Source organism: Acomys minous (assembly GCF_964271855.1).
Source record: "Acomys minous genome assembly, chromosome: 13".
Classification (NCBI taxonomy): Eukaryota; Metazoa; Chordata; class Mammalia; order Rodentia; family Muridae; genus Acomys; species Acomys minous.
In genome coordinates this window covers 11,672,287-11,699,729 of record NC_140495.1, presented here as the reverse complement: position 1 = coordinate 11,699,729, position 27,443 = coordinate 11,672,287, and the positions used below count along the sequence as shown (strand labels likewise).

The 27,443-nt window shown below is 44.7% G+C and overlaps 1 protein-coding gene across 6 annotated transcripts in view; it reads right to left on the bottom strand.

Annotated features, from left to right (window-relative positions):
- ARPP21 (cAMP regulated phosphoprotein 21) overlaps positions 1-26,822 on the bottom strand; it is a 167,912-nt gene extending 141,090 nt beyond the window's left edge. The window contains exon 1 of one of the 6 annotated variants that reach the window (XM_084753523.1): positions 26,522-26,822. The gene's annotated coding sequence lies outside the window, so the exon portion shown is untranslated. Of the gene's footprint in view, positions 1-8,342; positions 8,779-21,740; positions 22,511-23,166; positions 23,653-23,989; positions 24,645-25,259; positions 26,067-26,521 lie in introns of those variants that run through there. The other 5 variants (XM_084753522.1, XM_084753525.1, XM_084753528.1 and 2 more) reach the window with 5 other exon arrangements.
- Between the last annotated feature and the right edge of the window lie 621 nt (positions 26,823-27,443).

The window sequence follows — 27,443 nt, the reverse complement described above, 5'->3', positions numbered from 1 at the left end:
GGACAGGGCATGTTGGCGCACACCTTCAATCCCAGCCCTCAGTGGCAGGTGAATCTCTGTGGTTTCCAGGCCAGCCTGGTCTACAAAGTGAGTCCAGGATAGCCAAGGATACACAGAGAAACCCTGTCTCAAAAAACCCAAAACATTCTTAGTGTTTTGGCCAAAACACTAAGAATGTAACATTTATATAATTCCTGACTGTGTTATGGTTCTTCTTGTTGTAGGTAATATAGTGTATATATGTGTAATAATATAAATGTATATGTAAAAAATAAAAAGATAATAAAAAACATAAATGGGTAATTTAAATAAAAGAAAAACACAAAGCAAGCAAACAAAAAAGGCTGACAGTTCCCTAGGAAGGACACCCAAGGTTGTCTCTGGCCTCCCCCCCCCCCCACTCCACATACATGTGCGTATGCTACTGCACATACAGACAAGAAACACATGCAGACAAAATGAAGCAAACCCTTTGGGTGTCTTGTGCATTTGTATGGCCTAGGACTCAGAACATGTCATCTTGGGTGTCACAGGACACTGAGGCAACCTCAAGCGTCAGAGTCAGATGCAGTCCCCGGGTTTCTGGACAATCTGAGCCTTGAAAATAAAAGTGAGCAGCTTGACCCGCCCAAGGCCTGTGCAGTGGAGGTCCCACTCTTTGGAACCATGGCTCCAATGCCTTCACCCTTGATTTCAGACCTGGAGATCCTGTTCCTGCTCTGAAACCACGCCCATCCTCTAGGTCATTTACCCAGCCACACAGATTGCTATGCTTGGTGCTGTCATAGATATATCTAGAATAAAAAAAGGCAAAATACCAGATACTCCCATGTGCAATCAGAAGATCAGAACCCATGATCCTGTTCTGTTCATGTGTTGACATTTTTCTATGATAAAAAGTTTGATATCTAAAACTTAATCTTGGGGATTCAATTGTAAAGGGATGCCCCCACTATGCTCAGTTGTAGGCCAGGGGGAGGCTCTGATCTGCAGGTGAGTGAGTCTGCCCAGGGGAAGTGTGAGAGACTTGCAGACCCCCCAGAGAGAGGTGTCTGGAAACCTGCTGGACTCAGGCAGGGCTCTTCTCCCTGGTAAAGGTGCAGAGGAAATGCCATTAACGCCGGCTGACGTATGTTTGTGCTCAGCTGTCACAGAATACTTGGTGTTGGTGTTCACCTTTCTGGTGGAGTTCAGGTCATGGACACAAATCTCCCTTCTAGGACACGTGCCCTTGTGCTTGTGCGTGTGTGTGTGTGTGTGTGTGTGTGTGTGTGTGTGTGTGTGTGTGTGTGTAAGAGAGAGAGAGAATTTGAGAATTTGTGTGCTGGTGCATATTTGTAATGTGTGTACATGCATGCATATATAGAGGCCAGAGGCCAACCTTGAGTTTCATTCCTCACATACTGCTGTTCCGTTAGGTTTTTTGAGACAAAGTCTCTCTGGTTGGCCTGGAGCTGGCCAATCACGCTAAGCTGACTGGCCAGTGAACGCCAGTGTTCTGCCCATCTCCACCTGCTCAGTGCTGGGATTCCAAGTGCATACCGCCATGCCTCCCACTTGGTTCTGGGGCATGGAGGGCCATCCAGTGCCTAGCCTCAGGCTGAACCACCTGTGGAGCCTGGAAAGAAAGATCCTCAGCTCACCTCAAGTCACCCTTTGCTTTGTTGTCAGGTGGATGGGGTTAGAAATCCCTTAGGTTGTACACCTCTGAGTGTGACTGTAGGGGGTTTCCAGAAAGGGTCACCTGAGTGGGAAGACCCATCCTGAATGGCAGTGGTTCTGTCCCATGGGTATTCAGGACTTACAGAAATGATGCTGGCATGGCATTGCTCTGTCTCTGCCTGCTCCTTGTGGCTGTAGTGAAGTCATCTGCCTCCTGCTCCGGCCACCACACCTTGCCTACCAGGATGGACTGTACCCTCAAAAGGTATGAACCAAACTGAATCCCTCCTTTCTGAAGTTGCTCTTGTCAGATTTTTTTTTTGTCACAGCCATGAGAAAAATAACTAATCCACTAGGGACTACCACAGATGGAGGTCCACAGTCCAGAGGCCGTTTTAGCTTCACTTCATGCTGTGGGCCTGGAAGAGGCCATTTTCTTTGTATTAACTCTCGGCAGCTTACCCTTTGGCTCTTCCCAGCTTGCTCTCCTCTCAGCCTCTCAATAGTGTTTGTCTCTAGAGTACTTGTTGATAAATAACTACACACTGTCCCTGCTCCTGAGACCCTAGCTATGGTCACTGAACACAGCCTTCCAAAGACTCTGCAGTAGTTACAAAACCCAGGAGTTGCACATTATCTGTAAGGGACCTAAAAGGAATACCAGAGGCTCCTGCCTGCCCATCATCACTTCCGGCTACTGGTTGTCAAGTAACCACGTATTTAACTGTAAACAAACTAACAAGAAAACACATTTTAAAAAAAGATGTGGTTTCTTCTAAGGGTGTGAATTCCTATCTACAGGTTCATGGTTATTATGATTTTTGGTTTTGTTTTCATCTTCACATTCAGAGGGGATTGAATTTACTACCCACAATTGTAAACCCCAAGTTTTAGGTGTTTCAAAATTGCTCCTCCAACTCCAAACCACTAGCAACTAATATTCTGCATAATCCGTAACAGGAAGCTAAGGTTGTGGGACTGTGTGTGTGTGTGTGTGTGTGTGTGTGTGTGTGTGTGTGTGTGTGTGTGTGTGTAGTTTTATCGCTGTGATCAGAGGATCCAACACAAACAACCCACACACAGAAGGTATATTTTAGCTAATAGATTTGCTCTCTCTGCTTTCCATGGCAGAGAGAGTGCAGCAGCCTTGCTCAATTCGCTACATGGCTGCTGGGGAAGCAGAGAAAAGAGCACGCCAGCAGTCTGCTGGCTTCCTCATTTTTGATTTTTAAAAATTCAATCTGAGCTCCTTAGTTCATGGGATGGTGTCACCTGCATTCAGGACAGTTTTTGTCCCCCCCCCCAGAAAGTTTCTAATACACATAAACCCAAAAAAGGGTGTTTCCATCTCCCAGAGGTTTCTAAATCAAGTTAACATTTAAGATGAACTATTAGAGCTGGCCATGGTGGCGCACCCCTGTAATCCCAGCGCTAGGGGAGACAGAAACAGGCAGATCTCTATGAGTTTGAGGCCAGCCTGGTCTATAAAGCTAGTCCAGAACAGCCAAGGAATGCAGAAAAATCCTGTCTCAAAACAAACAAACAAACAACAAACAAACTATTAGTACTCAAAATCAGTGGTTCTCCACCTCCCTAATGATTTGACCCTTTGAAACAGTTCCTCAAGTTGCGGTAACTCCCAAAAATAAAATTATTTCTGTTGCTACCCCATAGCTGTAATTTTGCTACTGATATGAATCATGATTAAATATTTTGAAGATAGGGGTTTGCTGAAAGGGGTCACAACCCACAGATTGAGAAGCACCCTTCTAAATGCTTAACGGCTTACAGCCGTTTACCTTTCTATTCGACACTAGCCTCCCCAAGCACCACCAGGCCAAATGCCTTTCCCAACAGAGGTCTGACACGTTCAAAAGCAGTAAAGCTGTGACTCCCTTTGTCCTAAGAGATGTGTTATTATCAGCGAGGAGAAGCGGGGTATCAAAGTGTAGTGTCGAATATAGCTGATTTTTTTTTAAAAAAAATGTATAATGGATCATTAGAGATTAATGTAGTTTTCCCCTCTATGCTGTATGTATTTCCAGGTTCCAGTATTCCATAAAAAATATGTACAAAACCACTCCAGAACTCACCAGGTGAAATTGCCTACGTGGGTGTAATAGTATCTGCTTGCCATGCTCCTTGGTGCTGAACAGAACTCGCTCCAGGACACCATCGCTCAGGACCTGGGGTTTCTCTCACACACCACTCTTTGTGTTTTCCCATTCATTACTCCTCTCCTCTTTTTGGCCACCCCTAGGGATGCTGAAGTTTTGGCACCCAGGTCCTCTTGGTCATCAGTTCAATGACCTGGTGTCCTGATTATGGCAAAGAACTCACAGAAAAATGTCAAGTGGGAGGCAGTATTTGATGTTTTTTTTGAGTCTAGCAAGGCTTGTATTTGCACTTAAGTTGGACTGAGGAGGGCCTGGCTTTATCTGGCTAGGCAGCCCATGTGCACGTCGGCGTGAATGTTGACAGAGCCAATAGTATGTGGAGTAATGGAGAAGGCTTGTGAAATCGGCCCCTCATGGGTGTTCTACGAGTTGAAAGGAGCACACTTTCTTTAAGAAATTTGCACTTGGGAACTGGAGAGATGGCTCAGTGGTCAAGAGCACCCCTTGGGTGTGAGTTTCAGCACTCACAAGGCAGCTTATAACACTCTGCAGTTCCAGTTCCAGGGAATCTACTATCCTCTTTTGGCTTCTCCAGGCACTAAACACACACACAGGGCACGTACATGCGAAATACTTACATACATAAAATAAAAGTGAGTCTTTTTTTTTTTTTTAAGAAAAAAAGAACATTGCAATCAGTTTTAAATAATTGTAAAACTTTGCTAAGTACTTTGCTTTTCAGTAAGTATTGTAGAAAAGAATTCTAAATAAATCTGTTTTATACAGTTGCCAACATTCAAGGAAAACAGACTAACCCATGATTCAAATAAATAAATAAATAAATAATCCCTCTTACATCCAATAACACGGCTAACAGTTACTCAGCATCCATAGTCAGGGGCTAGTAATTCTCTTTTGGAATCCCACCAGGAAAAGAATCTTAGAATGTGGTGGCTAGTTCTCACACACCAAAGAGTCAGTCACGGCTACCCTCCTGCCTCCTACACCTGGGTCTGAGCATGCATTCCTGCCCCGGACCTTTCTTTAGAGATGGCGTGGCCACCCTGTGGTGAGAACACAGGCTACATCCAATATCTGAGGTGGCTTCAAAGAGAAAAAGATCAAAGCTGGGGTGCACCTTTAGGGTTTGTGGGAGAGAAGCAGTCGGAGCTGCGGCTGCTGGCTTGTAGAGAGACTACGCCAGCAGCAAGGTGAAGCCAAGAGCTGGAGGTCCTCTGGTGACCTGCCACCTGTTTCAGATGTCACAGTGCTCCCTTTTCAGAGGTATGAACCCCGACTAGTCTCCTGCGATCCCTGGGGAAAAAACAACGAGAACCACCATTTTGGTCCAAATGTGGCACAGAGTCTCGGTTCACTTGAAAGCGATGCCTGGTGGTCTCCTCTGAAAATGGCTTTGAGAAGACTGTGTTTAGGGGAGAGGGCCCAGGAGACTGAAGCCAGGAAGGCCTGTCCCGACAGGAACTCTGCTCTGTCCCGGAAATGACTCTTATGCTTCCCTGTGCCAGCAGATGGAGCGATGCACCTGTCATAACGCAATCTTGTTTTATTACAAGACCTTACGTGAGTGAGTGAGTCTACACACACAGGCGTCCTCATGCCCCGTCACCCCCTGGCCGCCAGGGCATCCTGACTGAGCTGTCCTTGTTGGGTACAAGGCTTTGGGGGTGTGGGGGTGGGGGAAGCGGGGGAAGCGCTGAGCTTCTGAAGCAAGCCTAACTGCGTTCCATTCACCTCATCCTCCTGCTGCTGCTTTCTCTAACAAATCCATCTTGGTGTGACAGGTGACTGCTCTGAGCCTGCGCTAACCCACAGAGTGACTCAGGAGACACCTCTCCAACAATCCCCTGGATGCTCCTGGGGTCACACTAATGTTTCTGCCAGGCTACAGATCCCCACTTCACCTCGGGGACAGGGTCAGTGACTGTGCTTTCTTACCTCTGGGTGCCAAAGACCTAGAAAAGAAACTGCACTCTAATAAGGAATGAGTGTTTCTAAAAATTAAGGTTTTGCGCTTGTTTATGTGTTGGCCATTTGCATTTAAACTTTTATTATCGTGTTCTAAGGTGGATTTTTAGAGAGAAGTTAATCCAGGCGTGCGTGCTGCAACCGGAGATCAGAACTGAAAACAGGAAGTATCTGTCAGGTACGTGTGGGCCAACTAGGACAAGAAATCCTTTACTGACAAACAAGGGGACATCAGGTGGCTGCCGGCTTACAACCCAAGTCTCCCCCCCAAATAAGTGATAAGTCTCATCAATAAATTCGACTTGTGACTAGGCGTGATTCTTGTCTTCAAAGAATTCCTGCGCTCTCGGTGAGAAAATAATCAATTCTCACCTTCAGGCCACAAAGTTCTGCTTTGCAAACTCTGGGAGATAAGAGGGGGACCATGAGCAAAACCACGGGTGAGTCACTGCACTTCAGTTAGGGTGGCCTGTTAGTGAGTCCTGAAGATTGGCCATTCCTTCAGTGTTTTTTAATTTACCTCTCTCTTTTCTCAATCACTGTTTTGTTTTTTTTTACACACCCCACAACCAACTTAAAACCGAGGTTAAGGTTGACTTGAATTTTTGATCCTCTTACTTCTACCTCCCAAGTCCTGGGATTTGCCAGCCCCTGCTTACAGGCCGCTGGGGCTAGTTGCCAGGGCTTCCTTCCTGCCCTCTACCAACCGAGCACGTCCCCGGCTGGGTATTTGCAATGAAATAAGTAGAAACCACAGATGGGTATAGAGTCTGACTCCAGAATGAGAGCTAAGAGTATGTTCCCTGTGCTAAGGCTTGAGTCACAAGGATCTGTTTCATGTGTGTGCATGCGTGTGTGCATATGTGCATGTGTGTATGTATGTATGTGTGTGTGTGTGTGATTCTAAATCAAATATTTCTTGAAATGGATGTATCCAGAAAGAGTCTCTGCTGTAGACCTCAGCGTGTCTCCCTTTCTGTTTGAGATGAAGGAGAAAGGGTGAAAGATAGAGACGCACATTGTGCGTTGATTTCCAGAGCCCGTCAAGAGAAAATGCAAGCTATGCTGAGGCTCCCCCTCGCCCCGTCCCTCCCCGCGCCCCCTCGTGAATGCAAACACTACTGTGAGATTCAAAGGCCTTATCGTTAAAATATGAGGATTGATGCCGCTGATGAAGGCAGAGCATTCCTAGTTAAAACAAACAGATGATTATCGCAGACAGCATGGTAAACAAGCCCCTAATTCAGGGAGCTGCTAGCTGCTCTTCCCAGCTGCAGAAGGCTGGCCTGGGATCTCTCAGCATGCAAGGACACTGACAGCAACATCTGCAGAGCCCTGCAAGTCAGCACAGAACACATCAGCCACGCAACTAGAGCCACGGCCAAGGACTGGTTCAAAAAGCGATCTTGTCTGAGAGGCAGCTACTTAAAGGGTGCCACGCCTCATGGATGTGCTCTTTAGCTCCACGGAAGTCCTGGAATTAAACTGAACTAGGATGCTTCTATTCCTCACCAGGCTCACTGATGTGCTCTAAGGAAAAGGAACTTGGGTCCATTTTTCCTACACGAGAGAAAATGATGCTGTATGTTTATGACAAACTGAACCACAAAGCCGGTGTTTAGATAGCGGTAGTCATAAGCCCCATCACGGTTCATATTTGATTTCACCTTTGACACAGAAGCATTTTACACCTCCCATAAAAATAACAGCGATTGTGGCTTCATTTATATTTCATGCGCCAAGTGCCCAAAGGATCATTTTATATATAATGTTTATAATGCCTAGTACAACTTATTTATACATAATAAAGAAGGGGAAATGGAAAAGGAGGAAGAAAAAAAAATGAAAGTAAAAATAACAACAAAATAAAGATGGTTGACTCAGTGGGCAGAGGTGCTTGCTGCCAAGCCTGATGACCTGAGGACCCACCTGAGGGAAGGGCAAAACCAGCTCCTGAAAATGCACATCGTGGCTATGCCACACACAAACCAATTAATTGGTTAATTAATGGATCAGTGCGATTTAAGACGGAGATGGAGGTAGGATGGAAAGAAATATGTAGGGAGCAAGGGGAAAGGAGAAAGAAGTGAGAGAGGGAGAGAAAGATAGAGAGGTAGGGAAGGGAGAGGAAAGGAAGGAATCACTGAGATAAAAAAGGATGAGTCCTTGTCCAAGGTCAGACAAAGATGGAATCCTCCACCCAGGTCTGGAAACCCACACTCTGCCCATTGTTTCCCACCACGTCCTTCCGTGTACACACCTGGGTTGTGTTCACTCAAAATGAATGCGACAGCCACACACACAGCCGTCATTACTTCCTGCAGAAAGATATCAAGCCACCTCACAATACATCTTGTATCATTAACCAGCGTCGTTTCTGCAGCCCATAGCCAGACACACGCAGTTGCTTCCCACCCATGGCACTCTCTCCCATGCACCCTGAAATACACACCTGTGCCCCTGGAGCTGAAGCCTTTTAGTCACACAGACCTGTTACTAGCAAATGCATGTGTCGCCCCCTAACCCAAAATGCAACTGTGTTTAGGGGAGGGTTTTCTAAGGCTCACGGCGTCTTACCTTGACCACTGAGTTTGGGGGATCTCTCTGAAGAGTTGAACCCTAAGGTGGAGCTGACCTCAGTTCAAAGCCATCCCTGAGGACTGGGTTGACCGGAGCGATCTCTGATGAACAGGCTTGTGTGGGAGCCTCGCTGAGGTTTGCTTTGAGCCTCGAGAAGTTTCTGACTCTTAATGTCTAAATTAGGGGCCTCATCATACCAGCTGCGCCCCCAGCCACATCAGAGAAAGAGAGAAGGCTGCTGAGCCTCTTGTCCTGTGCCCTCAGGGCCTGCCTGGTTACTGGATGTGATGAAGTGGAAAAGCAGGCTCACTTGGTCAGCTGCCGGTCTCTTGCCCAGCTACGTCTAGGATGCTCTCTTTGCTCAGTCATGGAGCATCTGCTGTGGCCAGCAGAGAGTGCCCTGCTGGTTGTACAAGATGAACGCATCCTGGGATATCTACCAGCATTGCCTCCCATCCTCCCCCCCCCCCCCCCGCCCCCCAGCACCCAGCCCATGGTACCAGGTGTTTCCTTTTGTCACAGCTGTAGCTGTGGCCATATAGGTGGGTAAACAGGCAGACCCACTTTGCCCAACAGCTTCCTGTGTGAGAGGTTCAAACAGGAGCAGCTGAAAACTCTTCCCTGGTGCCTCAGCAAGATCAGTTGCGGACAAGGACTTATGGGAGCCCTCTGATCTCATGGACTGCACGTGATCTATGAACTGGAAGGGAATATTAAGAAGGATACAGGGTTTACTTTGTAGAAGAAAAAGGCAGAGGAAGAGAAACTTCAGGCAGAGAAAGTGTTGTGTTGTGTTTCGGTCTCAAATCTCAAGTTAGACATCCAGGAATGAAGGGAAGTCTAACTCCACCTCTGACTCAGCAGTTACCCTTTGTGCCTCAGTTTCCTTATCTGAAAACAGGAACCCTGAGTCCCCATGCCACCTGGTTAGAGCTGTGTGTGTCTTAGCCACTGCCTGTCTGTCTTTCACAGAGGAAAAGAAAATGCATGTATCCATTCAGCAGTTGTGTATCCACAATTCCATAATTACAGCTTTGGTTACAATGGACTTCGAGACCTTGGGGAGGCCCTGACCTTCCAGGCATTCATTTTTAGAGGCCCCACTGGCTTCAAATAGTAGTTCTCTCAGAAGGACACCAGCTTCCTTTAGAAGGTGTCTTTTAAATGCCCTTGGGATTGTAGGCATGAGCTACCATGCCAAGCTAGAAGCGGGTCTGTTTCTGAGATTTTTTTTTTATATTACTTCTTTAATTTTTCAGCCCACGGGCTTCCATTGGTCATACAAACTGCACTCGGTGAAGAAAGCCTAGTTCTAAAATAACGTGTTCTCAACCTGGGATTCATGAACTGGTAACCCTAGCATCGTTTGGGAGCTCCTTAAGAATTCAGACCGGAGTCCCACCCAACCTACAGAGATGGGATGCTCCCTATTTTATAAAACCCTTCACGTTTGCCAGTGTCTGCGCAGGTCTGAGGACAACTGCTTCAGGCAAGAACTGTGCTGGGTGTGACAAAAGACAAAGTGCTGCAGTCTAAGGTTTCCCCTGGAGACAACATAGGGAAACACATGTGGTTCTGTTACACTAGGACTCAAGGAAAAACATAGCTCACAGGTACTAAAATGACCCCTGGATCACCAGTGAGCACGAAAGACAGGGAATAGTGTTCACGTTGGTGCCTGGGGTGGAGATATTAAAAAAAAAAATGTATACATATTCTTAAGCTGCGATTTGAAACTCCTTCCCTTCCATCCATTTTTACACTTTACTGGGGGTGAAGGTTTGGAACCAGAGGCCCATGCAAATTCTCTCCCCTCTATCACTCTGTTCTGTCACCTTATTCTTAATGGGATATTATTCATTAGTTGTAGAATAAGTGAATGCTAAAGGAGCCTGTCGCACTCTACCACAGCACCTATAATAGCAGAGATTAATATGTTCATAATATAATGAGGCCACAAATGTATATAGGTATATAAATAAGTTCTACTTATTAGTTTATATGCAATTTATATATTTGCAAATGCATGTGTTTATATCAACCTAGTAATATAAGTGTTTAGGTATATTTGTTGTTTTTCTCTTCTCTTCTCTCTTCAAAAAAGAGTTGAATTGATGCATTTGTGAGTGGTGTCAGCTAATGCCTATGATGAAGCAGACAAATGCAAAAATTTAAAGCAATGTGTTATCTATATATCTTCTAAAATATATTGAGAGAAAACAAATTTATTTACCCTTAATGAATATTTCTACAGTTCCGCATTTCTTTCACTTATCTAGGCGGGGAAAATAAATAATATTATTTGATTCATTCCTTTGCTTCAGGTCATGAAATAAGATTTAACATCTCATTAGCAAAAATTAAGCACTGTCTCTAAATTTCCCTGTTCGAGTATTTTTAATGAACCCCACTGCCTTTCACAAAAACTTGACAAACAGGTTTATTGTACCTATTCCATTTAACTTATATTTCAGGGTCATGCTGCAACTTCTGCTGGCCTCACCACTTCCTTTGTCTGATAAACTGACTCCTCAGGGTTGAAGGAGAGAGAGAGAGAAAAATACCATGTTGATCCTGAACATCTGCAGAGTAACCGCCACCCTGTGCCAAACACAGGCAGAACGCTGATGCTCAGCACAAACACACGTGCATCCCAGGTGTTAGGGGGCTGGTTGGTAGAAGACATGCCAAGGACCAACAGTATCTGACAGGGGACCACACGGGCTAGTTCTCATTTAAGTGTCCTGGAGGATAATACTTGGAGAAGACGGTAGCATCAAATGGGTAACTTCAACCCCACCATCACTAAAATGCATCCATATTGGTTAAACACAAGTTCCTCTACCTGTTAATAATAGTTCTGCATGGGACAGAGAGCAGGTCAGAGGTGAACAGCCCAGTGTTTTTCTCCAGCTGGAGGGAGGGATGGCTGGGAGTGCTTTCACGCTAAAGAGCTAAAAGCTGCTATGTCACAGCTCGAGCTTGGAAGTCTCCAGATTGAAAACAACGCTTCAGGGAGAAAAACTGAAAAGGTCATTTTCCTTTAACTTTTACTCATCCCTTAATACATATCTACAAAATCACTTATTTTCATTATTAGCTCATTTTCCCTTGAAAAGTTAATATTTTTTTTTCTAATTCCTTACTCTGTGGGCATTTATTTATTCTTAAGTACAAACTATTGGGTCCCTAAGCCAGCAGCCTGAGTCAGGTTAGTCTGAAGGGTAAGTTAAAATTTGGAGTGTGGGGGCCTTCCCACCTGTCCTTGTAATTATTATTACTGCAATTATATATTACATATTGCAAACTCTCTTGAGAGACCAGGCCCTGGGCCCTCCCTAAGTTCATTTCATTGTCTCTTTTTCCCATAGTCATCCATGGACAGATAACTGTAGAGCATTCTCAAACTCAAACTTTGTAATATTTAAAACAACAAATTAACATCGCATCACTCACTGAATTCTCGCATCTTTCAGGGTTTTTTTTTTTTTCCCCTTCTCTTTTGTGTGGTGCTGAGAATAAAGTCAAAAGTGGCCTTGAACGTGCTCTGCAGAGGGAGTGTCACGTGGGCCTCTTTTCACAGTCAGTCCAGGAGTAGAAAAAACAGGAGGGGCTTGTGTCTCTATTACATGGGGAGTGCTTATACGCAAGACTCATTAATAAAACCCCAAGCTCCCCATGGCCAATTTGGGCAGACGAGAAAGAGGAGGAGCTGACTCAAATTCAGATCATCCAGATTACCTCAGGAGAAACCGTGGCAGGTGAAACTAGGGGCTAATGGCACAGGCACTCATGCCCAGTACAGCGGCCACACCTGGCAAAGGGCACTCATTTGTACTAGTTTCCTCTGCCTTCCTTCTCCATCAGAATCCTATTACGTAACCTTCCTTGACCCTGGGATTTTTCAACCTCTCATTTCTAGATTATACCACCTAAGTGTTTGTTTATTTAAAAGTGTTAGTTAAAAATAAAAACTTACATGCTACAGATATAGTTCCTATCACAAAGAACACGATTTTGTCTTATTTCCCTAGGGAGGATATATATATGTCACACCAGGGTTACTAGCATTGTGTGTGATTGCTACCAGAAAGCAGGGTCTCTTGGAGATCACACACACACACACACACACACACACACTCAGCACAAAACAACAGAGGCAATTATTTATGCAAGTGATTACTCTATAAAGAGATCTGATCACAAGTAACTAAAATGCAAATTCAGAATAAACTCAACAACAACAACAACAACAACAACAACAACAGAATTTGACTTATCTTTGTCCAAGCGGCCTTGGCAATCAGCGTGAGCAGCCTACAGAGGTTTTGGTTCTCCACATTAGCAAGATTTTTTCCCCTTTTTTGGGGGACTGGAGGAACAAGGCAATTCACAGCATAGAAGGAAGGCAAGCCATTCCCACGGAGCAGAACAAATGCTACTAATGAGCTAGTCAATGCAGAAGAAAGTGTGATTGCCACTACAAGTGACCACACGTAGCTCCCCAAACCAGTTTTTAAAAAGTACCACATTTTTCTTTTTTCCTTTTTGTCTTCCCTGGTATTCTTCCATAGACATCATGGGCTTTCGCTGATTCCACTTCCTAGCTGTACGTTTATGTAGACACAGAGTAAAATACATCATCAGACACAGTCTGCATGTTGGGGTCAGACTCTCCAAGCTGCACGCAAACCAGCTGATCCTTGCTAAGGCCCCAAAGATCTAATCAATCCACAATGAAACAAGCCATATTTTCTCATCTTAAAACATCAGAACATCTATTTTCACAGCAAGGTTAACAAAATGAGGCCATGTTTTCTCTTGATTTTAGGAAAATATAAATTACTTTAGAGCTTCCACTGTCTGGAGAAATCCAATGGATGAATCTGATTTTCAAAAGACACGTGCTAGCCCAATTCATGGATTTTCTCTGCCACCACGGCACGAGTCCCAGATCTATGGACTGAGTTTTATTTGAGGTCACTTCCGGTTCTTAGCTAGTAATCCAAATTACTCCAGGGAGGGTTCGAGAATTGAACTCACTGTTATCACAAGGTGAGTCTGGGAGGGAGGCTGGTTCACTTCCTTAGAAAAAGAGCACAAAGAGGTAGTCGTCCCTCAGACGAGTCAGGTGGAGGTAATAAGGTGCCTCGTGGAATCCTGAATGATCCTCACCTGGATCTCTGTGGAGCTGGCTTTGAATAGGGCAAGCCATGCTACCCAGTCAAGAGGCAGTCGGCTAGAAAGATGGCCCTGACCTCAGGTGGCCACGTGGCAGACTTCTGTGCCCCTAAACATGTGCAGTGTGGCTGTGCTAGAAGTAGACTCCAGCTAGGAGTGACCAAAGCAGCCAGGGAAAGCAGGAAACTATGAGGACAGATTAAAATTAAACCCATCGCTGGGATGAACACTTTGTTGTTCGTCCTTCGCAGCAGTGCTGCTTTAGAAATGAAGTGGGCAACGCAGAATACTTAGGAAATGAAAGATCACCTCATGGAGGTGGATCCGGGCCCAGTTTGTGGGACCTCGCCTCCTTATTTCCTTGCTGACTAATCTATATAAGAGCGTCATCTAAACTATTACTCCTATTTCACAGCCCCATGCTTGCTTTCAAGCCTAAAGGGAAAAAACTGTAATAAAAATTCATGAACAATAACAATATAAAAACAGACCCATGGTTATTACAACAAGAAGTGTCATTGAATCATGGAAATTATAAACATAAAAGAGATCTTAGAACTCATGGATCGTTTTATAGGTGCCCCTTAAATAGCGCCCTCCCCCCACCTCCACCCCCAGGGTACTCTTGTGGGTTAAGGTACTTGGACATGAACCAAGCTGGGGCAATGGATCCAGATGCCTGCTCCAGTAGCATCATCTGGAGACTCACGTTGCCACGCTTTGTTTCGGTCACTACCTTTAATCGATCCTATGAGCCACGCGTCAATACAGCATCACCTTAAAGTCCTACCCGGAGAGTGACTGCACACGGTGGACTTCCGCTTGGGTGCTTTCTATCAATGGATGGAAAGAACTGCATTTGAATAAAAAGGAAGGAAGAAGGTCAGGGGTCAGGGGTCAGGGGTCAGGGGTAGTTGGGCAAGGGGATCAGCTGGTAAAGTACTTGCTGCATAAGCACGAGGACCTTTGTGAGGTGAGGTATGAGGCCCTCAGATGCCAGCAAAAAGCTGGGCGCCTTGGCGTGTACCTGTAACCACAGTGCTGGTTAGATAGACTGGCAGGTCCCAGCCTGGCCAGCATCCTCATGTGTGCACACACAAAACCAAAAGAAGGAATGTTCGATATACACATTTTAGTACAAAACACAGTGCAGTTATCTGATTCAACTGCTGTGCTTGGCAGGCAACCACAGGTTAGACCTTTCTCTAGGAACTAAGGGTTCCCTATCGTATGGAATCTAACTCCATCCTTTTAACCACAGGCATCTGCCTGTTCTCTACTGAGAACAGTTAGACAATTTTTAATGGATCCATTTTCTAGTGTCTCTTTAGAAAAGCCTACAGTTTAATTTGGCATAGTCTCATTTATATATGTTTTATTATATATAATCAATTATTTATAAATATGAGATCATTTGTATCTCTAGTCTATATATCGATGTATCCATGTAACTATGTAACCATCTGCCTATCATGTGTGTAACTATCTGTCATCTATGTATTTATCAATCTCAAGATCGCCCTTACAGCCAGGAGTAAGCCAGTTATCAGTGGCTGGGGGAGGATTGCATCCCTTGGCATTGAAGACAGACTGACGCTATTGTCTTCCCAAGAGACAGGAAGATGCCAACTTACTCTGTAGTTTAGGAAAAGTGGTCTTGCCTGAGGAAGCCCTGGTGGGCTAGAGCTCTCTGCTCTCTATCTCTGAGCCTGCCTTCTGCTACTTGGCTGCCCACTTGCCCAGTCCTTGGGGTTGACCCTTCCTTCGCAAGCCAGACTTAATCCCTTCATAATCGCACCTCCGGGAAAGGCCAGATGTCTCCAACACCCTGAGCCAAGAACTCAGAACTGCGGTGCTTGCTTTCGCCTCGCCACCTCCCAACACTTTGCTAACTGAGTCTAAGCTGTAACTTCCAAGCAGGTACTCAGTGGGTTTATGCAGGCTGACGTGGTGGGAGGAGCCTTGTGATTGCCACAGAATTCCTCCCTGCTCTCTGAAATGGGAAAAGAAACTTGTTTGAAAAGGCAAAAGAAGAGCCTCTAGCGCAGTTACAGTGTTATAGTTAAGGGCTTCTCTTTGTTCTTTTTCAGAAAGACAGCAGTCAGCTCTGCTCAGGCTGAGAGTCTACGGAGGAAATGCAATTAAAACTTCATGTAGGACCGATTGGAACCCTGAATACGAGCTGCAATCAATAATAACAAGAGTCCATCTTAATTCAATAACCTTTGGTTTAAAAACCTACCATATATAATCACTATTACTAGCCTGAAATTGCTGAAGACTGGGAGAAATATGTAAGGGAGTCAGTAAGTGTATTTTGTTGGTTTTAACACACGCGCTTTGTATTTGTATGCATCTATGCGCCCTTGCAATTCTTTTGTTTGTTTCTCAGCAAATCTTGTAATAGGAAAGGGTTGTAAACACACCCTCGGGCTTCTGAGGATTTTCATTGGATAATTGATGGGGTTATCTCCCCAGAAAAAAATGTAAGATATTCAAATTGCAATAGAAAATACAATGCACTTGTCAGATGCCGCTACTGCTGTGCGCGGCCCACACTCTTCTGTACCGAGTGCCGCTGTGGTTCCCTGTTTCCTGGTAGGGGAAGTAAGTGGGGACCCTCATCATGATAGCAGCGGCCGGCCTTCCTCCTCCGGCCATATTCGAAGGCACAGTGCTGACTCACTGAGCAAAATTATCTGCAGATGCTTCTGGATCAGAGGCCAGCTCAGCTGCTCCGTCCAAACAGAGTGTGGGAGACAGGGAGCTGGAGTCAGGGAGCAGCTCAGAAACCCCCAAACTCTAATCTGTTGTTGTAGACTAGAGAATTGTTTGTTTGTTTGTTTGTTTTTTTAATCTCCCATGCCACCTGGACTCTGTTGACTGGCTCCCCCTACCTAGAGTTGACAGCAAATTTATTTCTTCATGGAGCCATTCCAATCACCACCTGTTCAGAGATTTGAAAATTAGGCCGTGCATTTTCGATGGTCAAAACTACCCAAGTACAATGCCTTTCCCTTAGGAGCTTCTAGAAGACGGGGCCATATGCAGTTCTGTGCTCTCTTCACAGTCAGCTCCCCTGAGATTTAGTCACTATCTAGGTGTTTGATTAAGCTGCTCATTAATTTTAAGCACTAACATTGGCTTCATTCATGTTTAGCTCCTGGGTATGGTGGCAATGTTTACAACCCCAGCCTCTGGAAGTCATGAGAGTTATAGGTTCTAGGGTAGCTTGTGATACATAGCAAGACCCTGTCTGAAAAACCAAAAATGTAAAAGAAAACAACAACAACAAAAAACAAAAAACAAAAAACAAAAACAAAAAACAAAAAAAGAAAAAAGAAAAAGAAAAGAAATTGTGTTCACTCTTAATGGAAAGGTACTGAACCCTAACTTTCTTTTAAACTATTTTTTTTCTTAAAAGGAGTTGTGTTAGATCAAGATCACTGGTTGCTCCCCCCAGAGGGGCTGGGAACAACTCTGGTTTCCAGTACCATGTGGAGGCACTCATGGGTGCGTGTGACGTGCCTTCCAGGGGGTGTGACATGTCTTCTTCTGACCTCTGCAGGCACTGGGCATGCGTGTGGCGCAGACATACTTGCAGGCATACATATAAAAAAAAATAAATGAAATGAAATAAATAAGAGAATCGTGTTTCATTTATGCGATGAAATTAATCTGTCTAACGTGTCTATATGAAAGGATGAAGACTTGATGGTCATGGATTACACTCCACATTAGTGAGCTCTAATCCCGGACTGCAAGTGTCATTCTACTTTCTAAGTGGGGATCAGAAGGAGTAAGCAATTTACTAAGTCGTTAGTCACATAACTAGTAGATAGTAGATTGTTAGAACTGGGGTGCTAGCTACTTCACCGGGTTACTCCTAAGCTAGGGTCCCATAGCTAGTCACTTAACTCAGGGAGGACGTCTGGCATCTAGACCAAATGGTAGCTCAGGTGGTCAGCTCTGTAGTTCTGGGCGTCAGAAGGCAGAGAACTGAGATTTGGAACTGTGGAAGGCAGGCTCCATCTCCTGAACCTCCGACTGAAACGCATGTTCTGTTCACCGAATCTGAGGGCAGCCGCAAGGACGGTCCTTCATCTCACACAGCTGTTCCGTGCCCTTGTCACACGAGGTCCCAGGCTACTGGTGCACACATCCTCTGCACTGGCTCTAACTTCTGTTTCAATCCCAAACTCCACTTAAGTCAAAATATTTTTGCTTCTAACTTCCTACATTGCATTTGACCACACAGATTTGTAGACGCTGGGTGTGGTGGCTCGTGCCTTTAATCCCAGCACCTGGGAGGCAGAGGCAGGTGGATCGCTGTGAGTTCGAGGGCAGCCTAGTCTACAAAGTGAGTCCAGGACAGTCAAGGCTACACAGAGAGACCCTGTCTTGAAACACCCCCGCCCCCCGAAAAATTGTAGAAGGATAATTATATTGATGCCCTAGAAGATGTATCGTTTTTTTAAAGATATGTTTCAATTTTGATTTTCAGTGTGTTGTATACGTGTGTGTTCGCACGCCACTGTGTATGAGCGGCCTTCAGAAGCTAACTTGCAGGAGTCACTTCTTTCCTTCCACGTGTGGGTCCCAGGGACTGAACTCAGGTCGTCCGTCTTAGAGCAGAGACCTTCACTGGCTGACTCATCTCACTGAGCCTGACACTTCTGTGACACACGGACTGGCACACGGTGTCTAGTTTCCGACTTCCTGATGCTGAAAAGAACTCCTCAATGGAAGTTATTTATAGTTCTAGGAGAAAGCAACAATTGTGAGACTAAACATGCACTTCCTTACAGTACACATGGTGTTCTGGGGCGAGCAGGTTTCTTCAGCCTTCCCCTGCAGCTCAATCAACACAGCATGACTGGATGTTCCCTGGATGTCTCAGGATTGAAAAGGATGTCAGTCTTTACAAATGAAATGTGTTAAGAGCAAATTTTAAAAGGCCAGGGAATGAGTAACTCCCCCTACCCAGAAAAAAAAAAAACACTAGATCAACTCTTTGCTGTGGAGTTTCTTGTCTCCTAAAACTCTGCCAACTGCAGCGCCGTTAAGTAAATGTATAATAAATAAAGCATAAACACATGAAACAACGCAAACGTACGTGTGTTAGCTCAGCCATTCTCCTGCAGAATTTTCACAATTCATTTTGGAGGACGCAACATCGATTTTGTCTTTGTACCATATTGGCTTAAGGAGTCATGAGCTGATGATAAAATGTATAGACTCATTTTCTGATAAACAAACAAACAAACAAACAAACAAAAGTGCGCCATTTTCAACTACTAACTTGCTTAACCCTCAGTCAGCCAATTGTTTCCGAGACACAGTGCTTAGCTAACGCAAGTGCTGCAGAGATTTTCATTCTACTGCGCAGGTGGATTTGCTTGTTTTCTTTTCAGTGATGATGTCATTAAGTCATCACAGCAGGGCTGGGATTCCCACTTAAGTTACATGGAGCTACAGACAGAACACCAGCCCACAAAACATCATTCGTTGTGTTTTCCTACAAATTAAATGCTAGAACGTCGTGTGAGAATTTTGTCTGTGCTTTTAGAAACATGAAAATCATTTGACAGTTTTTAGTTTTCCCATTGAGCTTATTATAGGTAAGTAAAGAAAAAAAAAATAAAGAGTAAAGACCCCTGAGTGCCAAGGCGCTAGCCTGTCCCTCCTTTAAATTTGGTGGTCTGTATTTAGATTTTTCTAAACTGATGTAACATTGAGGAAGTTTCTTGAAAGCAACTTGAAATGCTGAGTGCATGGATGGTCTCTGGGCCACCTAAAATACTTGTGAAAGTACAATTTATTTAAACGGGGAGAAACGAAATCTTTTAGAAATTGATGCCCCACACTGTACTTCAGAGAAACTGAGAAGTTTTACCTCATGCATGTTGATTCCTTTTTACATAATTTTAAATTGCTGTTAAATTCATTTATCTTGTGCTTATGAATATTTGCCTGTGTGCCTGTGTGTGCACCATGTGTGTGTCTAAGGACGGTTGTGAGCCACCATGTGGTTACTGGGAACAGATTTCAGATCCTTTGCAAGAACAGCAAGTGCTCCTAACCACTGAGCCATCTCTCAAGCCCCTCCCTTATGGTGATTCTTAATGTCGTCTTAATCAAAATGCCAGGATGAATGAACTTATCCTCCTCCTCTTCATTGACAGACTGCACATGCTGGGATGTTCTAAAGTGAGGGTTGTTATTTAGGCAATACGAATGGACTCTCCTAAGCATCAGCACCCCACCTTCCTGGCTTGTTCTCAGGTTATGATTTTTGCGTCTATCGGCTGTATTTGGTGTACAATAAGCAAGCAACCAGTGACCTATAAATGAAAGAATGGAGATTATTAAGAACTCTAACACTAAAATGGGTGATGGAGACAATGAGCAAATCAATCCAGACTCGTTTAGGTAGATCAGCTTTGTGAACTGGTCTCTAGGACACGGCTACAAACAGATGCTTTGATATGTCCATAGATTATGTGTTTCTGCCTCAAAGCATAGCCCTTGCCAAAATATTTGAAATTTAAAATGATGTCACTGTTGTTCTTAAAAGTCTGGACTCCTCTCTTTAAAGCAGCACTAAATTTTGCATGTTGTCACCTTTAAACGAACCTCACTTAAGGAGTTATTGACTTTAACATTAGCACAACTGCAATAATTTGAATATCATCCCCATTTTTTTTTTAAATTTAAGAATTGCATGTGTCATCTTGAAGTCATAGGAAAATTGAAAATGTGCTAGAGGCTAGTTTATAAAAGAGAGATTTTGTGTCTTACCTCTCCTGGAGAAAAAGCTAATGATTATCTGTTGTTAAGTAAAAGAAGTAATGGTAATATTTTTAAATGTGATGTGAATTTACGACTGGGGAACAGTTATGAATATATGCCTTGAATGAGACATTCCTAGACTAAATGATCAGCATTTCAATAAGTTGCAGTGGCCATTTGATCCCTGTTTTGATTATACAGAGCATAAACACCTTGTAAGATTGTCATATGAATTAAGTTGTGGTTATAAACACTGCTAGGAGAGATTTTCATATGAAAAGGACAGAGATGGAATTTAAAGCATCAATGTATTGTGACCACAGACAATGGTGGTTAACATTCTCTCCACCTGGCAGTACTGGGATCTATGCTGGCAGCTAAGAAAAGAAGAAGAAGAGGAAGAAGAAGAAGAAGAAGAAGAAGAAGAAGAAGAAGAAGAAGAAGAAGAAGAAGAAGAAGAAGAAGAAGAAGCATACCATGAAGCTAAGGACCCAGTCTGAACCCAGTCTGAATACAGAAAGCCAATACCATGTAGCTAAGTCGACACCTATGTTTTTCATTAACTCTTTCATTGTTTTGTGCAATTATTTCAATTCACTTTTCGCCTTGCTTCCATTCTTATTTTTTGCCCATCACACAGATATGCCCCAGCAATGACAGACTCAAGATGCTATGAAGGCATTGGATATGTTAAGAAAGCATCTTCAGACAGACGGGGATCGGGAGACCGTAACATGACAATCTTGTCAACATTAAAAGTTGTTGCATGAACTTGACACTTAAGGAATTTATTCTTTATAGTTTAGTAAGTACATGGTGATTTATATCATATCTCAGTTCATATTGGATCTTTACAGACATGAGATGTCTGCGATGTAAATATACATAATTTAGACTTCAGTATCTATTGCCAATGATAATCCAACATGATCCAAATTAATTTAAGACCAGAGCGAGAATTGAAAAAATTCAAATTTTAAAAACTTACCATACAGACATCTTAAAAGAAACTACTTATAACTAAAAAGCAAAAATACAAATAAGTTCAGTCACGCATAGGCTAAGCTTGTTTGTTTTGCCTCTCTCTATTTTTGCATTCCACGGTCCTTTAGCATATACCTATAACAGTGTTTAAAATGTGTTTTTCATACTTAATATGAAGTATTGGAGTGAACAATACAAAAAAGTAAAAACCACAGAAATATGGAAGCTATTAAGATATTAAGCATATCTTATAATGCAAAGATTCTTCCTCTTAAGGGAAGAAGTGGATGTTTTTACAAATACAACATCACTGCCTTAAGGGATGTTGGAGACTTCCCGGGCGACCAGATGCACTGCCATGGAAGCCAGGTCCTTCTGTGATCAGGAGACTACGGCTTCCTAAATGCACAGCTCAGTTCAAAAGATGCCAGTACTTACCCATGAAGAAATGGCTTTCCATGTGTCAACCACACTTTTAGGTGCCCCACTCTTGCCCATTCTTGTCCCAGGTCAGAAATCAAATTAAACTGACTGATGAACAAATAGTTAAATTTCACAGTCCAGCCCTGTGGACTATCTGCTCATCCTAAAAGAAGTATCCATCCTATGCATGCCTGGCTATTGGCTACTTTGTATCTTCAGAAGCTGACTCATTCCAAGCTCTGCCCATGTAGCTTATCACTAGCTTGCCCAGAGACAAAACTGCACTTTGAATTCAGATGCGAGTGCCCTCGGACTGGAAAAGCTCAAGAAAGGCACTGGTGCGCTGATGCAAAAGGCAGGGCCATGAGGGAGACAGTAATAGGCACTGTGGGTGGTTCTCCTCTGGAGATACCATGTTGGAGATCAAATGAACAAAAAACAAACAAAAGTCTGCAGCGTCTCCATGCAAAGTATTGTTCTTAGTTGTTTATTTTATTATCAGCTCGGTCACATTCATATTGACCTTTTAAGTTTTTGTAGAGGCATCAATACAAAATAGTATGACTTAGCTCCCCATTCCATATAAACTGATCACATTCTTATGTGTATTAATTTTGAAACCACTTAAGTGTTTTGTCTAATGAGCTTCACTTTGCGGGTGGGGGTGGGGGGGGGGACGACAAAAGAGTGGCCTGATGATTGCATGCTGCCAAAATGAAAATGAACAAGACACCTTTTTGATCGAACATTGCCACATTGGTGGCGGTGCCAGCAATGCGGACAGACAGCTTTGGCTTTTCCTATCTTACATGCTATTCTGTGAATCCACTTCGCCTCCCCCCCTCTCCCCCCCACCCCCCCTCCCCCGAGGATAGCATTCTAAAGATGAGTGATGCTACCTCTGAGACATTTTAAAATATGCAGTCTTTAGAGAGATAATCATGGAATGTTTACCCCAAAGTTAAAAGGAGGAAATAACCCCAATGTTCCATCAAGTCCATCCAAAATTTCCTGCCTCCCTTAGTTGTCACAGTACCGGAGCAAAGTTTCACATTTGTGACATAAAAAATCAAACAATTCCTATGTTACCACCACATCTGAAGAGATGGTAGCTCTTTGAATACCACAATGTTTCATAAGGTCCAACCCATCTGCCACGGCAGAGCAATGAATCAGGAATCTGAAATTATGTCTGCACTCATTACCCAACATTCTTACCGCCTATATTAAAAATAGTAGACACGCAGGAAGTCCCCAGTTACCGTCTCCTTCAAGTTTTAAGGAACTCAAATTACTGAGTCTTCTTTCTAAGAACCGGTGAAGCTACGTAAGGAACACCTAACCAGCTATTCAGAGAGAATTCTCCCACCCGAACCAATTGATTCTCTTTGATAAGATTGAAGGACCCAGTTCACAGGATTATCTTGGTAGCCTGCTTTACCTTTCCTTTGCCCTCCGCTCTGCAGTCTGTGCAGCCTCACGGGGCTCGGTCTTTTCTCATGCTTCTTTCAGTGCAGAGTGAGGTTCCCACTCCTTCACTAAGCAGCATGAAAAAACGGACTGCAAAGAACTCTCTAGTGCAGCATGCTCTAACAGGGCGGCCGCTACAGTTCTCAAGGTAACCACACTCAACTGGGACCTGTGACCAGCAGTCACTGGGAGATTGGCAATTTGTAAATCTAATCTCTCTCTCTCTCTCTCTCTCTCTCTCTCTCTCTCTCTCTCTCTCTCTCTCTCACACACACACACACACACATACACACACACACACACACTCACACACTTACTCGTCTAGGTCTGTATTGAATCATCACCAGCAAAAAGAAATCACTATGTAGTGAGATAAGTAAGTCACAAGAAACCTAAAGGCATCCCTCAGAGCCGTGTAAGTTCCCGTAAATATGCCGGACCCAAAGTACCATTAAATAAGCATTCACCAAGAGGACTAGTTACTGTATCATTCTGATGACATAAATCACACCCTGAGAGGATAAACTGACGCAGATAGCATGATGGTCCAAGGCAATGCTTTTAAAATTACATTGAAACCAAATCATGATAGCACACACAAGCCCAGGCAGCAAGAGACGGTCTTTTCCCAATCTTTTGTAATGAAAACAAAGTGTTATCTCTTTTTTTTAACAAAGGGCATCTACATTTTTATTCTCTAGAAATATAAAAACAACCTGTCAGTCAAAGCGGTTAAAAAGCAAAAGAAGATGAGGACAAAGGAAACTGTGACTCAGACGTAAACAGATACGTACCTTGAAGGGCTACATAACCCCCCGAGGGCCGGGTCTTTCATGGGCAGCCCCACGTTAAGATCACTCTGCCGTTTGAAGGAAGTATAACCAGAGCCCGAAGAGCCTTCCAAATGACTGTCTTTCGTGAAAATGAATTAGCTAAAATGCTACTCAGACACCCAAGCCCTATGGTAACATAGTCCTGGAGAAGAAAGCAGATGGTCTGTCTACTTGTCCTGAAGTGTGTATCAAAGGCTTTCTGACTTTTACAGAATTAAAAAAAAAAAATAACAGAAAAAAACAAAAACAAAAACAAAAACGAATGCCTTCCTGTCATCTGGACTTCACTCCTTACTTAAAGCAGTGGCTGTACATTTGATCTCCAAGGCAGATGAGAAAGGGGTGGGAACAGTTTGGATTCATTCTGCATTGGAGAAAATTTCGAAAAAAAAAAAAAGATTCCTTTCAGTTTTTAGGGACTGTCATTCTTGCTTGCAGAAGCTGCATGGTTTAAGAAGTCAGACAGTAAAATGATGGTCTCCATCTGTAAGCCATCCTTAGGGAGACCATTTCCAGCAGCCTTTGCCTTATGCCTCCCATTCCACCACCCATAACTTTTTGCTTTTCCTTTTAAACTTACTCTCTGGTAACATTCTGTGTCTATAGAAGGGTGATCAAGTTTTGAACTTAACACATCCCTGACATAAATACCAAGCCACACAATTTCTCCTCCCAATAAACTTTTCAAAATACTTGCCCGCTTCAAATCCAGTCCCATTACCATATTTATCACTTGAGACATCTAACATTAAATCAGAGCCTGCCATGAAAATGACTTCAAGATTTTAAAAATAAAACAGAAATATTATTACTCCTTCCTCCTTCCTCCAACCTCCTGAGACCCAGGACCTCTGTGGTGATAGAAGACAGTGACAACTTTCCATTGTCTCTACAATCTTTTTCAACTGAATTAAGAGAATTTCCAAACTTGGCACCACAAAACCCCCCAATAAAATTACTGAGAACTTCTGTTACAGAAAGCAAGTTCCCTTTCAATTCCCTTCCCAGATTTCAGTTTCTGCCAGATTTGGGTTAAGGGAAGTCCACCAATGCCTTTAGCTGCGGCAAGACATAGAAACAAGATAACAAACAACACAGAGAGACGAACAGGTCAAAGGGAAAGCTCAGATAGATGGTAGAAAGAAAAGGGGAGGGGGCAGTAAAGGCAGAAAGCCCAACAGTGAGACACAAAAGGCATGAGATGTTCATGTCCCGAGACTTGGCTCATTACCTGAAGGAACAGTGGAGTTACCCAGCGTCCCGATGCCTTGAGTGACTGGATTTCGTTTGGGGTTTTTGTGAAAAATTATTGTTTCTCAGTGAATGCTTTGGTTGGGTCAATTTGGTTTGTCGCTTGCCTTTGTTGTTTGGTCGATTTATTTAACTGCTAGCCAAAGGAGCCCTCAGTTAGCTTGGAGGCAGGGGTCTTCTCACTGCCCAGCACTGCTCTGGTGGGGATGGCGTGGCTGTAGCTGTCAGACTGTTGCTGCTCGATGCTTGGAGGTCGTCACTGCTAGAGAGCTTGTATGCCACCCCAAGCTGCTGAGCTCCAGTCTGTCAGTCTGTCTGTCTGCTCCAGGAAAAGATGGGGGTGGGGGGGGGGAGGACTGTCCTGGCTTTGGTCCGCTCCTCAATCTGGAGTAGCTACTGTCTCCTGTCGCTCTGCTGTCCGCCCCTCCGCGTCCTGCGTTCCCACCAGCAATGCGGGATCAGGCTCCTGTCATCGGAGCCCGCAGAGTCTCTGCTACTTTGCGCTCCGGCCACTTCCCGGGTCGGGTGGGAGGAGGTGACTGCAGGGAGCGAGTGCGCGGGGCTGGCTGTCCCTGTCCCTACCTCTCTCCCTCTCTCTGCCCACTGAGTTCTCTCTCTCTCTCTCTCTCTCTCTCTCTCTCTCTCTCTCTCTCTCTCTCTCTCTCTCTCTCTCTCTCTCTCTCTCTCCTCTCCTCTCCTCTCCTCTCCTCTCCTCCTCGCCCTCTCTTTCTCTTTCTCTCGCTGGATCTCTCTCTGGCTGAGTGAACGCGTCCACCTGCCGGTCACTCTCGCAGTCCCACCGGAGTCAACAGCCTCTATGAGTCCCCCTGACCGCCCCGCCCGACCATGCCCTCCCACGCTGCTGGCGCGGCTCCCAGGCGGCGCCCAGCTCCTCCCTCCAGCCCAGGACTTGTCCCGCCGGGCACCAAAAGCACTGCACATGGCCCCTCAATGGCTCTAGCCCTAGACTCGTGTTCCCGACCCCTTCGCGAAGGTAGGTGGCCCTACGGGGACGCCTGGAGATGCCTGGCCGCTGTGCCGAGGTTTGAGCGCAACCGGCGCCAGGCGCTGCTATCCCCACTGCTCTTGCCACCCCTGGGCTGGAGACAAAGCGCATGAGCCACGCGCGCGGCAGCGCGAGCATCATTAATCAGAGAGGAAACTGGCGCGCTGCCCTGGCCCCGCCACCCTGTCTCTCCCTCCCAGCCATCGGGCGCGCCCCAGCGCCCAGCCCTTGCCTACCTCGCTGGGGTACCACCTCCAGTCCTAAGGGATTCTTGGCCAGAGCTTCTGGAGCTCTTGTACCCCGCGCTCACTCTCCTGGCCAAGAGCAGAGAGCAGAGAACAGCCCAGGGCAGCAGCACCTCACCCAACCCGCGAAATGATTTTCAGCTTGAGCTTAGATGCCCAGGCTCTGGAGCTGAGAGAGACCACAAGTCCAGCTGCTCAGCGAGGCTAGTCCTCTGGATGCAAGACCGCCCAGATCACTGCTGCCCGCCCCGCTGGGCGCTGGTGCACTGACTGAGAGAAACCTAGCACTGCAGAGCTCAGAGGGGTAGGGCTGGGGCAGGAAGAAGAGTTGACACCTGAAGAAATAAAAGCGCTGATTTACCCATTTGTTTTGGAGACGCGTACTATTTTTATTATCTGCAATTCATTTTTTTTTCATTGTCTAACGGCACACTACCAAAAGGAGGAAAGTATAGTGAAGAGAGAGAATAAATTTCCGGAATACCGCCCATGCCCAAGCGACTATATATCCTATTTCCCTGACAGTATAGGTCACCAGCCAAGTTAGTCCATTCTGGCTTCCTACCCCCAGCTGAGAACAAGGCTTCGATTCTGGGCTTCTTGGCTGGGTTGTTATTAATGGGTAACAAAATTATAGTTGTGCACTGCTGTGTGGAATTGCCAAAGCGCATTTTGACAATATCCAACACCCGAGCTTGTGAAATGCAGACAGTGAATTAACCATGGATCTGCTGCAGTACCTCAATACACTGAGGAAAGAAACCTAACTCTTACTGGCGGTGATTAGTAACCCCACGAACAGACAACAAATATATAACTACCACAAACCATGCCACAAAATATCCCCAATTTTTAACTTCTATTTAGTGACACCGACCTTTAATGGTAGACTTGAAAACAACACCCCCCCAAA